The sequence below is a fragment of the Brassica napus genome, chromosome C6 (genome assembly GCF_020379485.1).
Source record: "Brassica napus cultivar Da-Ae chromosome C6, Da-Ae, whole genome shotgun sequence".
Taxonomy (NCBI): Eukaryota; Viridiplantae; Streptophyta; class Magnoliopsida; order Brassicales; family Brassicaceae; genus Brassica; species Brassica napus.
The window spans coordinates 9,690,892-9,707,953 of NC_063449.1; the positions used below are offsets into that span (position 1 = coordinate 9,690,892).

Genomic DNA, 17,062 nt, shown 5'->3' on the forward strand with positions numbered 1-17,062 from the left:
AAGAAACTATAAGATTTTGTGCTCCAATGGGAGTTTCTTAATTAAGGGTTCTTTAAAAAAAAATTAATTTTTTAAAAAGATAAAATTTATTTATTCAATAAAACATATTAAAAGATAATATTTTAAACATAGATTTTAACATAAAAACAAGGATTAATAAAATAAACGAGGATAATTTGAAAGAAACATCTGAGCTCAGTTGTTGTCTCCATCACGTCCAAATTTACGCCATATATGTTAAACCAAATCAGTTTTCAGTTGTGATGAAGGAGACTGTTTGTCGATTACTTTGTAGAAAGTCTTCTTTGATGAGAAGAATGGAATGAGAGAATGGAATTTGTTTGGTGAGAAGGAGAGAAGAAGACTTTGTAAATAAAATGCTTTGTGAATAAAATCTTCATATATAGAGCAGGAGAAAAGAACCAAAACCATATGCTTGTGACTTGAATAAAAATCTTGTGACTTGCACACATACGGACATCACATACAAACAACAAACATAACACTCGTGACTTCTCTTGACTTGCACACATACGGACATCACATACAAAGTAACAAACATAACACTCGTGACAAACATAACAACTCATGCACACATACAGACAACACATACAAACAAACATAACTCTTATCCATTTTATCCAGAACAGAAAGAGATACAATAAGATGCTTATCTAGAACTACTAGGAACCGAAAGTAACAAATAAATTCTTGTCCCATTGGTAAAGCAAATAAAACAGAACATGCTATAGAAAAGGAAAACATGTTACAACTAAACTCTCGTAAAAAATCGCAAACTGTTTAAACTGAAAGTATATGATGATGTTAGAATTCACACTTCAGCACAGAACACATCCAAGGCAAACCCATTGAAACAACTGATCACCGCTTGCTGAACATCCAATCCAAGATTATCCAAGGCTTTCATTGTAGCGAGTAAAAGACCAGGTCTACGACCACAGAACATATGTATGTTTACTGCACTTCCTTCCCTTAATCTAACCTCAACCTGTGGATATAAACAAAAGGGTAAATGTCTCAACCATGAAAAAAGAAAAGAAAAAAAAAAGTCTAAGCCTTACTCTTGCTCGTTAGCCTTTGGGGCTTGGCAAAGATGAAGGACACAACTCTTCCTTGACAGGGAAAGAAAGAATCTGTGTTGTAGGTGTTAACAGATGGAAGCTTGATGGAGTTGGAGGAAAAGATCCAGGTGGAGTTGGAGTTGACTCAAGTTCGTTGTGAAGATCACTGATCCTTTGTAAAAGCTCCTTCAGATAATCAATTGCATCTCCAAGTATTGATGATCTATCCATCTGCAAATCCATCAAACCAAACCAAACCAAAGCTTATCAAAAACAACACAACAAAGAAAAAGAGTAAAGACCTTAAGGAGATAAAGAGAAACGTGATTGTTTACTTTGCTGATCTTGGGGACAATTGATCTAAGCATATAAAGCCTATCATTAAGCTTCTTCCTTCTTTGCAGGCATCTGGAACAGAGTAGGCTGTGCACCAGAGGATGCTAACACCTCTAAAGGCTTCAAAACTTTCGCAAGACTGGTGAAGCCTTGTGACTCCGAAGGAGTGAATCCACCCACTACAAGAAAACAGCTAGTTTCCTACGGACGATTTCGCCGGAAATCCGTCGGAATAAGCCATTTCCGACAAATTTCCGATGAAAACAGTCGTCGGTTATAACTCGTCGGTTATAACTCGTCGAAATTTCGTCGAAATTTCTGACGAATTTCCGACGAAATCCGACGGACATATTTCTGACAAAATTCCGACGTAACTCCGACGGACAGAATTCCAACGAAATTCCGACGAAATTACGACGAAATTCAGACGGACAGATTTTCGACGAAATTTCGACGGACTTTATAAATTATTTAAAAATAAAAAATAAAATAGATTTTATTTAAATATTTTTAATAAATATTTTTTAAAAAAATATTTTTAATTCATTAAATATATAAAATTTTAAAATTAGAAAAACGTTTTTTAAGATAATTATTTTTTTAAAATCATTTATAATAAATATTTTTAATTCCTTATATATATATAATTAAAATTAGAAAAACGTTTTTGTAGTATAATTGTTTTTAAAATCCTTTATAATAAATGTTTTTATAAATATTTAAAAATATAAAACGGTTTTTAAATTGAAAATATTTTAAAATAAAGAGAAAACGTTTTTAAAATTTTTTTAAAACTTTTTGTAATTGAAACCTTATTCTACTAACTGAAAAACGTTTTAATTAAATCTAATAAAAAACACAAAAACATTTATTGATTGAAAAGGTTTTTAAAAGGTGAAAAAGGTTTTGATAAATTTTAGAAACTAGAAAACGTTTTATAAATTATAACAAACTTAAAAAAAAATTTATAGAAACTTAAAATGTTTTATAAAAAGCTTAAAACGTTATATAAAATTATAAAAACGTTTTGAAACAATAAAAGATAATAAAAACTTGAAAGCATTATATATATATATTTTAAATAAAACTTTTCAATAATTATAAATACACAAAAAATGTTCTTATAAAAATATTTAACATATAATTTCTAAAATCTTAACATCTAAAAGTTTCAATCTACATACAGAACAACAACCTAAAACAAAATCTAACAACATATAACTCCTAAAACTATCAATTCTATCCTAAATCTTCAGATTCAAAACCTAAAATCCACAATTCTAACATTCCAACCTAAAAAAATGTAATCTAAAGAAGGGTTTAGATGACTTACATGATTGGGGAAGAGATTTGGAGGATTTGGGGTCGGAGTCACAGATTTGTGAGAGAGAGAGAGGAGTAAGACCGCAAAGATTGCAGAGGAGAAGAGAAAAAATGAGGAAGAAGAAGAAAGGTCGGCTTACGTATTAAAAATAAATCGACGGACAGTTTCCGTCGGAATTCGGTCGGTTCTATTTTAAGCGGTTAATCAAATAAATTTCGCAAATTTTCTTCCCGGGTAAAGTGAAAAAGTCCTACGAAATTCCGACGAAACCTGTTCGTCACATTTATTTTGTCGGAATTCCGTCGGAATGTTTCGAGAATATCGCCAAATGAAGCCTCGATAAACTATGAGTTTCTGCATGTCTTTTGATTGGTCGGGGTTAGAGTCCGTCGGAATTTCATCGGTATTTTCCGTCGGTATTTTCCGTCGGAATTTGGTCGGAATTTTCGACGGATTTCTGACGGAATTTAGAGAAATAAGATTTTGGGGTTTCAAAACAACAGTCTAATGATCACATAGAAATCTTTGATAGTATGTAAATGATTTATAAGAGGTTTAACTAAAATAATTACTTGTTTCACTCGATATTATACAAAATCAAAATCTACTCTTATATTACCGTAATATGTTTGTATAAGTATATAAGTGTCATTGGAGGATGTTACGAATACGTTGATATGTATACATAAATAATTTTTTTATATGAAAAACTTTAACGGTGTGAACTAATTTCATATTATAAATTTATATATGTGTTATTTGGATATTTTAAGTATCAAATTATACATTTAAAATAACTTTGCAAATCTAAAATCTGTTTCGTCGTGGAAAATTCCGACGACATTCCGACGAAAGTCAAAAAACCCGTCGGATATCCGTCAGAATATTTCGATGAAATTCCGACGAACTTCAAATCCCTATAGAAACCCCAAAATTATAATATTCTGTCGGAATTTTGTCGGATATTTCAGACGACCTGACTTTCGTCGGTATTTCGTCGGAATTTTCCGATGAAATACCGACGAACATGAAATTATATGTTTCGTCGGTATCTCGTCTGAATGTTGTCAAAGAAAACCGACGAAAATATTGTCCGTCGGAATGTCCGTCAGAATGTTGCGTGGTTTCTGGTAGTGACCTCCTCCTCCGTATAACGTCGTTTAGTTGTTGTTTACCGGAGAAGATAAGAAGTCAGGGACAGAGCTCAGATCCATGTTCCTCAACTGTGTCAACGAACCAAAACCTTGGCCGAGGAAACAAGAATCAGAACCGAAGTCAAAGGCATTGTCGAAAGGGTTTGTGTCGGAATTAGGAACGTTGAGGAGACAAGACTTGTTGTTCGCTGTCAAGAACGAAGGCTGAGATGTGTCGATGCTAAAAGACGAGACGGAGAAGACGAGACGGAGAAGACGAGAGAAAAGAAAAAAAAATAGAATCAATGGTTTGCTGACACGTGTTTCTAAAACCCACTAAAAAATCGGTCACCAAAATTCTAACCTAAGGATCGGTAATATGCATTATATTTAGTTTCCATTTAATTAAATGAGTTATCTCCTAGACTATATTTGCGAAGTGATTTTTCCACATGTTCTCTATACAATCAATTTCACAAAACAAATATAACATGACTACTGAAATTGATGACATGGCTTCAGGAAAATATGACATGGATAATCCCCTAGACTATATTTGCGAAGTGATTTTGCCACATGTTCTCTATACAATCAATTTCACAAAACAAATATGACATGACTACTGAAATTGATGACATGGCTTCCGGAAAAATATGACATGGATAATTTCATTTAATGTTGATTTATATTTTTTGCAAACTTATTAGAATATGATAATAATTCATATATTACATTTAATATTGATATTTCTTTTTGGTAAACTTTTTTTAAATATGGTAATAGCTCATACATCATCTATAAAATAAATATATTCATATATAACATTTCAAATTTTGAAATGTTATTATTTTTGTATAATTATACAATTTGTATTACTAAAACTTTCAAAAATTTCTACAATTTTTTAAAAAATTAAATATCTAACCGTAAAATCATTAGTTTCTTATATATCTGCAAATTTTATAAATATTGTTTAGGCTAAATTTTTGATAATTATACAATTTTTATTAGTTTTATGCAAATTGATTTAATATATATCAAATCTATATTAAATATTAGTAAGAAAATAGTAAAATATATATTTATTTTTAAATATACATTAGATTTAAAAAATTCCTTACAACACCTAATTTTCTTTAAAAACCCGGTTAAGAAACAGGGATAATCATGGTCTAAAAGTAGTCTCGGTGAGTCATGAGCATCGCATGACCATGACGATGATAGTAGGGACCTTACGAGTATAATATGATGGAACTTGGAAGCAGAAAGCAGAGCCGTGCGAGCATTTATGGTTACCCTAAACGAATCATAAAAATCTCAACAATAAAAAATAAAAATAAATATTTTAATAGAGAAGAACATATAAATAATTAAACTAATAAAAAATTGTAATTATACGACAAGATTTTTTGTATTTATTAAAAATATTAATCAAATATTCATCATTAAATATTCTAGTTAATTTTAAGATAAAATAATTAAATTACTCAATGTTTTATGCCATAATCAAACAAAGATAAAATTTGACTAACTTTAGCTTTAATATTTCAAAAATGCATTCAGACCTATAATCACTAATATCTAATTATTTTAGTTATTTAGCAGTTGTTTACATTGTTTCTTACTTAGGAAACTCATGTGTTCGTTAATTATAGGCTCATGTTTTTAATCAAAATTATTATCTTGCTTTTGTTGTATATACTCCAATTCTAGTGGTTATATTATGAATGGTAATAGTCAACAGATGATGCCCTTGGATCTTTATTTATTTTTTGCTGCCATAAGCGAAAGTTTCTTTTTTCAACGCTGTGGCACGGCACTGCTTGGAAGGAGAAACTGATTTCTCAAAAATGCTGTTATTCTCTATAATTTATGTTGTAATTATTTTATTTTTGAGTGATAACATAAAGATACACGCAACACTCAAACATATATGCCCTTTTTTCAAAAAAAAAAAAAAAAAAAAACACTCAAACATATAAAATATATAAACCATGCTTAAGACTCAATGCCCAGTCATCACATATATTTCTCGATGATCTCCCTCAGTGTCTCTACTTCAAGAGCTCCGGGGCGAGTAGCCACTAAGTATCCCCCTTTGAAAACAACGATGGTGGGGAGAGCTCATATGTCCCAACGTGGTGCGATCTCTCGCTCTAAATCAATATCTACTCTGTAAGATTTGAACCTCCCTGCGAATTCCGAGTTCAACTGGTCCAACATGGGACTCATGGCACGACATGGTCCGCACCACTCGGCTGTGAACATAACCATCACCGGGACTTTGGACTCCATAACCAATGAATCCCAGTCTGATTCAGAAACATAGGGGACTATATACAAACCACAATGGATCAAACATAAAGAACGCGATGATTTCATTTTTGTATAGAATATCCCGTTATGTAAGATACTTAATTTTTTTTTTTTTAAGTTGATGATACCTTGTAGCTTAGTGGAGCTGAGCAAATCATTGTTTGATCGAGAAACGGTACTAAACGAGGGAACGTTCAGTTTTAAACGTGGGTTAAGCAAAGACGTCTTATTGATGGTCGGAAAAGCGTTTCGTCGGTTACAAGGAAAGGAAATGCATAACAGAAAGGGTGCCGGAGCTCGAAGAGCTTTACCGGAAAGATACAACACGGCAAGATAATAAAGGTAAAACCCTAATCTAGCCGCCAAGTATGTGTGAATGATTTCGGATCCTCTTTACGTCGCACCCTCCTCTCCTTATATAGCTGACCTAATACTCTTCTGTGACCTAGCTCGCATCGTCTTTGTGGGCTTTTAGCTCGTTGGACCGAGAAGTCCATGTTGCTTCGAGGAGCCGGCGAACCGGGTGCGTTTAGTCGACGTGCGATCGACCAAAACACTCTCGCGTCGCGCCGAGGGATCGGCGCTTCGAGCTGTCAAGCCGAGCTGTTACTGTGCCTTATATGGACCGGGCCGTCTATTCCTCGGGCCTTTGACCTCGACCGCTGGTTCGATCTGGGTCGGACCGGATTAAAACGGGAAGTCGAAGCGACGCGTCGGTTTCGTAGGCAACTAAGTGTTCCTTCGAGGGCCAAATAGGCCCACGTAGGCCTAATGATGACGCCTCGGGGAATGCCCTGAACCTCTCCCTATAAATACCCGTTTACTTCTCGCTCCCTCTATTCTTCTTCGCGTTTTAAGGTACTTTCTCTCTCTTCCTCTCCACTTCTCTCTCTAGGTTGTTGTTGTACTATATATAGCGTTATGTCGTCTGGTGTGAGATTATCTCTTAAGCAGAAACGGAAGGCGGCCGTGACCTCTTCAAGTCCCGCGAGGGATACGAGCGGGGATCCGCTCGAGGAGTTTGAGTTTGTTCATCGCGAGGCGATAATGGATGCCAGAAGCTTGGACGTCCCTCAGAGACTATTGGTTTCCGAGTCGGTGTGCCTTCATGGAGAAGAAGTTAGAGGGGCTCTGACTGAAGCGCAAGTTTGCGCGAGAGATGGTTGGGGAGGCGCGGGAGAGGTGGTTCCTCCCGTTAACTACGTGCCGACGTGCCATTATCCCTAGGGAATCTTCGAGGAGCTTCCTGCTTTGGCACCCGAGCTTCTGCGCTCGCCGGAAGTAAGCGGTCAATCTTGGGAGAACGTTCTCAAGACGTGCTCGACTCCTAGCAGTGTAAAGAGGCTTCTGAGGGAGCGTCGAGGAGTCGGGGTGACTTTCCTAATTCCTTCGGAAAGTCAGAGACCTTGGTCGCCGCCTGTCGGGTTCCACTGCGTTTATGAGTCTTACTTTCAAGACGACACAAATCTCTGGTTTCCGATTCCTCGGTCAGTTATGTCGTATGTGAGGCGCCGAGGTGCGGCGATAAGTCAGTTTCTGAATGGCTTGTGGCGCATCGCGGTCGCCCTGATGGTCATGGCTGCTGAGATAGATGTCACTCTCAGTGTTCGGGCATTCGGGGAGCTGGCGTCTATCAACCCGTTAGATGAAGGTCTCCTGACGATTAAAATGCGGCCGGACTACAATGTGATCGGGGGACATCCTAGCAAGACGCTGGATTGGCAGAGGTCTTATTTTTACGTCAGGTCTGACGACTCTGCCTTCGAAGACCCTCCAGACGAAGATTATCGAATGTTATGGAACACTTTGCTTGGTAGAACACTTCTATTAACCCAAGTTGATGCCTCGGGTACTGATCACCTTTTTTTTTTGTGCAGCCGACCATCTGACTTCGCGTGAGTATCCAGAGGAATTTTTGTCGAGTGCGCGTGCAGTAGCGAGACTCGATCGAGAGCGTTGGGGAAATATCTCTTGGGAAAGGATTTGTCGGTGCATCGACCGGATTTCCAGAAGTAAGTCCGTTTCTCATTTCGGGTTCCCATGACTCTTCGTCTTCCCTTTTCATCGCGAGATTTATGTTTCTAATTTTTGCAGGAGATTGGAATTCAAATTATCTTCCTGCAGCAAATACCGTTTAAGCGACGAATCTCGTTGTTCACCAGAGAAGAGAAGAAGAAGATCACCGAGGCAAAGTGAATGAGAGGGCTGCCAGATCTAAGCGCCATGATGGCCTCCCAGCTAGGACTCCCAAGAATCGGAACGTCCGTTCCTCCTAACGAAACGGTGATCGCCGAGACGAGCGATACGACTCTCCAGCTTCGGGCTCCTTCTCCCGATGCCACTTCCTCTGTTCCCAAGAAAAGGAAGGGTCAGAAGAGATATCGCGATGGTCCTTCTGTTCGTGAGGACCGTGAGACGGTCCCTGGCGATACGATTCCTGATGAGACGGTTGAGCCGTCAAAAAAGAAAAGGAAGAAGAAGCAGTCGAGCGATCAACAATCTCTCGCCGGGGGAAGTGTCGAGGCTCGAGAGATCGAGACTGCTGATCCCGGGGTTCGGGACAGATCAACTGACGAGCCGATTCCTAATTTGGCCTTAGAGGATGATCCTGAAGATGCCTCCCCTGAAGCTTCGCTTCATCTGAAGAAGAAAACGAAGAAGGTGAGTGAGCGAGGAGCGGTTCGTCGTCAAACTTCTTCTGTCGCCGCTGCAAACGTCGCTGGGGCTTCTACTTCGTCGGCTCCCGATACATCAGCTGGCGGTGCTCCGGTCATAAGAAAGACTCCAAGGGTCGAGTTCTCGGACCGCGTCTCATTCGAGTACGACGGACCGACTCCCCTTATCTACGCTCCGAACAAGTGCGCGGAACTGGTCAATCAGATCAAATGTGGACCGAAGCCTCTCTCGTCCGTTGTGGACTTGGTCTCCTAGGACGAGTACATCGATTCTGCTCGTAGTAAACTATTGGTAAGGTTTTATTTTATTTTTGCGTGCATCTCTTTTTCTTTGAGCTTTAAGCGTTTTGCTTCTGTGTTCCATAGTGCGACGGAGTCACGAACTTCTTGGTCAAGAAATACGATACGGCGCTAAAGGAATCGCTCGCGGAGTCGGAGAGTTTGAAGAGGAAGGTAGCGGCCAAAGGTATGAGAAGATGTCTGACAAGAGAGAGCGAGCGATTGCTCGAAGAAAGGCTCAAAAAGAGAGGGCTGACGCAGCTGAGGCTGAGCTTTCCAACGCCCGTTCTACTATCGAAGCTCTGGAGCTGCGAAAGGCCAATCTCATGGAAGAGATGGGAGTTAAGGCCGCAGAGCACAAGAGGGAGTTGGACCGACTCAGGGATTCGCGTGTCTACGAGGTCACAAAGGAGAGGGTGAGGGTTGAAACTGAGATGGTCGCGAAGTGCAATAAGCACTTCAGGAACCTGCGCGATTGGTGGGCTAGTCGCGAGCCATTCGACACGATGCGGCTGCTGCAGAGTCAGGCATTCGGAACCAAGAAATGCCTTGAAGCTTTGAAAGCTGGAGGTCGTGACATTCCTCAGGAGACCATCGATATGTTCGCCGCTCAAGAGAAGCAGTTTGAGCAGGAAGCTTCGAAGCTCAACCCTGGCGAAATCCCTGAAGATGATTTGACCTTATCTCCGCTTAAGCTTGATTCTCAGTTCGTCGAGCGGGTCTTCGTTGGTCTTAACCCGTTCGGGAAAAATGCAAACCTGATCGACCCGAGGACTGCCTCTGCTCTCCAAAGCCCGAATGATCATCTCGAGAGTTTGGTCGTTCCCTCTCGCGCTACTGGAGACGGTATCCCGGAAGATGATGCGCCGACCCTCGATGTTCATGCCGCCGACGAGGGAATGGTCTCTGCGCAGGAAGGACAGGGCTCAGACCACCGTTCTGGAGATCTCTGATTCTTCTGCCGACCGAGAGGAGGAGCAGGACGGGAAATCAGGTCAAGACGATGACGGAGAGGCCTCGAAGGACCAACACAAAGAGAATCCATCCGGAGCCCGTGGGAACGAGGTGACTCCCTATATTGGGAATGAGGGCGTGGAGAAAATGGTGAATGCGGATCCTCCAAGACTATCTGCCGATGGTGATGACACAGCACGGGAGCAGGTTGAAGGTGCCGAGGAGTAGTTCTGTTGTCTCTTTCGAAATTAAACTTTTCTCTTTTGCTGTATTTTGACTCGGCCCGGAGAGGTCTTTGAACTTCGCATTTGGACTTCATCTATCTCTTCTTCTTTTGAAGAAGCCTTTTCTTAGAAACTCTGTTTTAGCCGTTTGATTCTCTTTGATCTCGAATACTCAACAAATCGTAGAATTGCTATCTGGCTTAGAGTCCCTGAAAGACCATAAGAGAGTTGAGACTTTGAATTTCTTTTTAAGAACTTCGTAGGCATCGGTTGCGACAGCGATAACCCGTTGAAGCATGCGATTCACGTCGTTTCGAGACAGCGATATCGCCATCTTTGACGTTCTCTCGTAAAAGTGATAGGTTTAAAGGGCTTGCGACTGTGTGTCGGTAAGCCGTCAGTCGTTTAAGTTCTTTCACTAGTTGGCGCAACTATCTGTGCGCTGACTAGACGCGGGCCAAAGGCAGGCAACTTGGGACTAGAAAATTGGTTCCAGATCTGATTCCAAAGTAATTTCTAAGCATTCAATCGGCCAAACCTTACTTAGTAAATCATGAAACGGATAGGAGTCATCATTTCAGACATATCAGCTAATGCCATGATACGACCAAGTCCCCGCGAGCACGTTTCTGATCATGACATACTCGATGGTGGGATGTGAGTGCCGGTACGTTTGATCGAGAGGCCGGGGAGAGCTCGTGTGGGCATCGCATGAGCGGTGTGGACTTCCCTAGGGAGGAGTTTGTTTTTTTTTGTTACAGCTGGACCCGTTAAGGCTGCCTACGTACCCCCTTTGTGGAGGATCAAGCCATTCGTAGTTCTTTGTTTTTCGAGTAAAAGTGGCCAAAAAAGCGAATTTACTCGTTTTTTTTTTTTTTTTTGAGACGAGTGAACGTGACTGTGTGTCGTTCATTCGCTTGTTTAGCTGTGGAAGCGTCGAAGGTGCTTCGAGTTCCAAGCTCGTGGCACTGCTTCGCAGGTCAAGGTTTCAAGATGGTAGACTCCGGGTTTGACTACCTCGGTGATCTTGTAAGGTCCTTCCCAATTGGCTCTGAGTTTGCCAACCTTCCATTCCTTGGTATTCTCAAACACCTTCCGGAGAATGAGGTTGCCTAGTTCGAGAGGGCGAGACTTAACCTTCTTGTTATAGTAGCTCTCGATCTGATGTTGATAGTTCTGAATGCGAAGTAGCGCTTGGTCGCGTTTCTCTTCGATGTCGTCTAGGGCGTCGAGGAGCATATCATGGTTGAGTTCGACATCCTGTAGGATTTTGGAACGGCGTAAGCTCGCTACATTTACTTCAGCGGGTGCCATTGCTTCGATTCCATACACCATCGAGAAAGGGGTAGCCTTCGTTGCTCCACGCGGAGTTGTTTTATGGGACCACATGACTCCATCTAGTTCATCGGCCCAGCAACCCTTCTTCAAGTCGAGTCGATTCTTGAGGCCGTAGACGATTGTTTTGTTAGTAGACTCGGCTTGACCGTTACTCTGCGGGTTTCTCGGTGCTGACATGTTGAGACGGATTCTCCACCTGTCGCAGAACTCTCTGAAGTTACGCGAGATAAACTGAGATTCGTTGTCAGTGATTATCTCGTAGGGGAGTCCGTGCCTGCAGATGATGTTTTTCCAGACGAACTTCTGTACCTCCTTATCCGTGATGTTAGCGTAGGCTTCTGCTTCTACCCACCTGGTGAAGTAATCCGTGAGGGCCAAGATGAATCTCTTCTGTCAAGAGCTCGGCGTTGGCCCGATAATGTTCACTCCCCATCGCATGAAAGGGTATGGCGCAGTCAAGGTATGGAGTAATTCCATCGGACTGTGGATGGTTGAAGCGTGTCGCTGGCACTTGTCACATTTCTGAGCGTAGGATTCACAGTCTGCGTTCATTGTTGGCCAGTAGAAACCGAGGTTCTTCACTTTCAATGCGAGAGCTCGCCCCCCGAGTGATTGCCTGATGCGCCTTCATGCGTTTCGGCCATGATGAGTCTTGTTTCGTCGCCGAAAATGCATTTAAGGAGCACCTTTATTGCAGTCCATCGATGGAGTTCTCCGTCCATGACGACGTAATGCGCGCCGTGCCGCTTGAGTCGTCTTGCCTCCCACTTCTCGGTAGGTAATTTGCCATCAGCTAAGTAAGAGATGAATTACTTTCGCCAATCGTTGAACTGACTTCCTGTTGCGCGAGGTTCCGCTTCATCGATATGCATTGCGTCGGTGACGGATGATGTGATGGCTAGCTGCTCAGTTGTTTGACTGATGCTTGGTTTCTCGATCTTGTGTATTGGGATCGTTCTCTTTACTTGGTCGTGCAATTTGCTTCCGAGGGCTGTGAGGGCGTCTGTGCATATGTTCTCTCCACAGGGGACCTTCGTGAGTTCAAAGAACTCAAAATCTCGTGTGAGGTCCTTGACGAGCTTTAGGTAAGCGTCCATTCTATCGTTCCTGACATCGTAGTCGCCGAGATATTGGCTTACTACGAGTTGGGAATCAAAATACGCGCTGACTCATTTGGCTTTAACTGCTTTAGCGAGACGAAGGCCCGCGATGAGGGACTCGTATTCGGCTTCATTGTTTGATGCGATGAAGCCAAAGCTGAACGACTGTCGGATTAGCTCGCCTGTAGGTGACTGTAGTTGCACACCTGCCCCGAACCTTTGTTCGTAGATGATCCATCTATGTGCAGTATCGAATTTTGGCTAGGTAGGATTAGATCATGTTCGAGCTCTGGCGTTAACTCGATCAGGAAATCAGCGAGGACCTGCGACTTGGCTGCGGTGCGATTCTTGTACACTATGTCGTGCTCGCTTAGTTCCATTGCCCACTTGGTTAACCTTCCTGATTGGTTGGTGTTTTGCATCACCGTCCTGAGGGGCTGGTTGGAGAGTATCTCGATCGTATGCGATTGGAAGTAAGGTATAAGTTTTCTCGCCGAGGTTACGACGGCCAAAGCCATCTTCTCCAGGGTTGGGTATCGCGTTTTCGGTTTGGTCATGCGCTTGCTAATGTAGAAAATGGGCTTTTGTTTGCCTCGGTCTTCTCGGATGAGAACGCTACCGACCGCTGAGGAAGTGACGGCGATGTATAGGGACAGGGTGTCGCCGGCTTCGGGCTTCGACAGAACCGGAGGCGTTGTTAGATAATGCTTGAGCTGATTGAACGCTTCATCCCAGACGAACCTTTTGTTCCCTCGCAAAAGTTCATAGAAAGGGAGGCATTTATCCGTAGATCTTGAGATGAACCTGTTGAGGGCCGCAATCCTTCCTGTTAGACGCTGGACTTTTCGACTGTTCTTCGGGCTCGGAAGGTCTAGGATCGCCGTTATTTGCTTGGGGTTCGCTTCAATGCCTCGCTGGGTGACAATGTAACCCAGGAACTCACCCGAGGTGACGCCGAAGGTGCATTTCGTCGGGTTGAGCTTCATTTCGTATTCGTTCAGTGTTTTGAAGCACTCTCGCAAGTGGTCGAGGTGGTCTTCAGCGCGAAGTGATTTGACCAATATGTCGTCGATGTAAACTTCCATAGTGTTGCCAAGTTTATCAATGAATATTCGATTGACCAGATGCTGGTATGTCGCTCATGCGTTCTTTAGGCCGAAAGGCATGACTTTGTAGCAATACTTCCCCTATCCGTTATGAAGGCCGTCTTCTCGCGATCCTCCGTGTACATCAAAATTTGATTATATCCCGAGAAGGCATCCATAAAGGTTAAGAGTTCATTACCGGCTGTTGATTCTACCAAGAAATCGATGTGAAGGAGAGGGTAGTTGTCTTTTGGACATGCTTTGTTTAGATAGCTGAAGTCGACACAGATGCGCCACTTTCCATTCTTCTTCTTTACTACCACAGGGTTTACCAGCCACTCTGGGTAACGAATCTCGGCAATGAAACCTGCGTCGAGCAGCCTGTCGACCTCCTCATTCACGGCTTTAGACCATTCGGGCCCGAGCTTCCGTCTTTTCTGTCGGATAGGTTTGAACGTCAGATCAACGTTCAACTCGTGGGATGCTACTACTGCGTTCACTTTGAGGAAGGAGATTATCTGTGATTGCATCTCGTCGGAGAGAAAGGGTCCAACACGCACGGCCTTTGACGGGTCAGCTTCATCAATGGGAACTTCACGGATTTCCTCCTTTTGAGGATAGATCTTATGGATGGGTTTGGTAACTGAGTTGACGAGAGAAACTGACTGTTGTAGCTTGACTGCGGCAATAAGCAGCTCTCTCGCTGCGCGCTGGTCTCTCTACAGATCATCTGTGTTGTGCCATCCTTTCCAGGGAATTTAAGACACTGGTGATAAGTAAGGGGAATGGCCTTCATGGAGTGCAACCAAGGGGTGCCGTGGATAGCGTTGTAAGGCGCCTTTACCCGAATGACGGAGAACTTTACGGTTCGGGTTACGTCCCCAACATAAAATGGGACACATATTGTCCAGATCATTTGTTCCAAGGAACCGTTGAACCTGGTAAGAGTGCGTGAAGAGGGCTTCATGTAGCGTAAGTCGACTCCCATTTTGTCGAGCGTATCCCTAAAGATTAGGTCGACCGAGCTGCCAGTGTCAACGAAGACCTTTGTGACCTGGCATTCACCAATCCCAATATCAACGAGGAGTGGATCATTATGCGGCATGCTGATGCCGCGAGTGTCAGCCGCTGAAAAAGAGATCTGATGGTCAGCCTCGACTTGTGAAGGCCATTTTTGCGCGGTGACGGCTTGTCGTCGGGAATCCTTTATTGTTTTTCGGTTTCTACGGGGGAGATTCTATCTCGATTTTTCCACTGGCTATCGACTCTTAGAAATGTCCATAAAGTACCTTGCAATCCTTCGTGTCGTGGGACTTGACCTTGTGATACGAGCACCACCTTTTAGGCTCGACAGCATTTGAGCTCGTTGGTTTGGAGGAACTGGATGTCTTCTGTGCGGTGTCTCGATCCCAATGATTCCATCCCTTCTCTCGCACGACAACTACGGAGCCTGAGGGCTCTTCTTCGTCCACTACGTTCATGTAACCTTTTTTTTTGTTGGGTTTCCCGCCTGCAGAATGCTGGCGAGGCTCCTGACGAGTGTCTTTAGTTCGGGCGGGCGTTTGTTTTCCCGCCGCTTCTTTCGCTGCCTTCGCCCTGGTGTCTTCTTCCATACGGATGAAGTTGTTGGATCGGACGATAGCATCTGGTACGGATCTCGTCGGATGCCGGCAGAGGTCAGCTCGGAATGGTGATTTAATATGGAGGGTGTTCATCAACGATTCTACAGCTATGTGATCTGGTACGTCGACCTTCGAGACGACATATTTAAACTTCTCCATGAAATCCCTCAGGCTTTGCCCATTAGCGTGGTTGAGATTCCAGAGATCTGTAGCTGTGGCTTCCTGACGAGTAAACATGATATAGTTCTTGAGGGAAGCCGTCGAGAGGTCGTGAAAGCTGCTGACGGAGTTCTCTTGGAGGCCAGTGAACCAGTTGAGAGCAACTCCTTCTAGGGTTTCGACGAAAAGCTGACAAAAGCCGGTGTCTTTTTCTTCGCCAGAGAGGTTTGCGCGTCGCATCGCAATGTTGAAGGACGTGATGTGGGCAGAAGGGTTGGAAACACCGTCGAAGGTCGGAAGACGGAGCTTTTTCATCTCTCGGAGTCGAACCTTCATTATTTTTTTCTGTGAACGGCGTTCGGAGAGATTCTGCGAGGACACGCTCGATTTGTGGAGCGGACATCGTTACGTTGTGAATCTTGGAGTTTATTTCGAGCACTGATTGCTTTAACGCGGCGAGTTTGTTTATGGTCTGTGCGTCAAGACCTCCAAGGGTTTAGCCATATTGCCGTCGTTGACATCTTGATCTTCAGTGTGCGCCGCTGTCGCGCCGGTCGCTCTATCTGTATTAAACAGATGTCTTCAGTACTGCGCCATCGAAGCTTCCACGTTCGCAGCGAGAGGGGCTAAGATTTTTGCGAGCGCCGCGATTTGGTCGGTCGCCGCCTTCTGGGTGGCGTCCTGCTGTGCAAGGCGCGCCATGTTAGTTTCTATGGATGCGGGTGGTAGCGGCGCCGGAGTCGCAGGAAAGGACGCATGCGTCGTTTCGGGAACTTCACGCTCTTCTCCAGAGGAAGAGCCGTCTTTGCTCGTCGTCATCTTGTTGACGTTACTTTGCATGTGGCCCCACGGTGGGCCCCAACTGTTTGATCGAGAAACGGTACTAAACGAGAGAACGTTCGGTTTTAAACGTGGGTTAAGCAAAGACGTCTTATTGATGGTCGGAAAAGCGTTTCGTCGGTTACAAGGAAAGGAAATGCGTAACGGAAAGGGCGCCGGAGCTCGAAGAGCTTTACCGGAAAGATACAACACGGCAAGATAATAAAGGTAAAACCCTAATCTAGCCGCCAAGTATGTGTGAATGATTTCGGATCATCTTTACGTCACACCCTCCTCTCCTTATATAGCTGACCTAATGCTCTTCTGTGACCTAGCTCGCGTCGTCTTCGTGGGCTTTTTGCTCGTTGGGCCGAGAAGTCCACGTTGCTTCGAGGAGCCGCCAAACCGGGTGCGTTTTGTCGACGTGCGATCGACCAAAAACACTCTCGCGTCGCGCCGAGGGATCGGCGCTTTGAGCTGTCAAGCCGAGCTGTTACTGTGCCTTATACGGGCCGGGCCGTCTATTCCTCGAGCCTTGAGGGATGGTCGAATCCAGCCCCTACAATCATCAGAGTGTAGTGGGGATGACACATATGTCTTGATCAAGGCACCGGAC

The 17,062-nt window shown here is 43.3% G+C and overlaps 1 pseudogene; it reads right to left on the minus strand.

Moving 5' to 3' along the window:
• Positions 1–610: 610 nt before the first annotated feature.
• LOC106402948 lies at positions 611–6,170 on the minus strand (annotated as a pseudogene).
• Between the last annotated feature and the right edge of the window lie 10,892 nt (positions 6,171–17,062).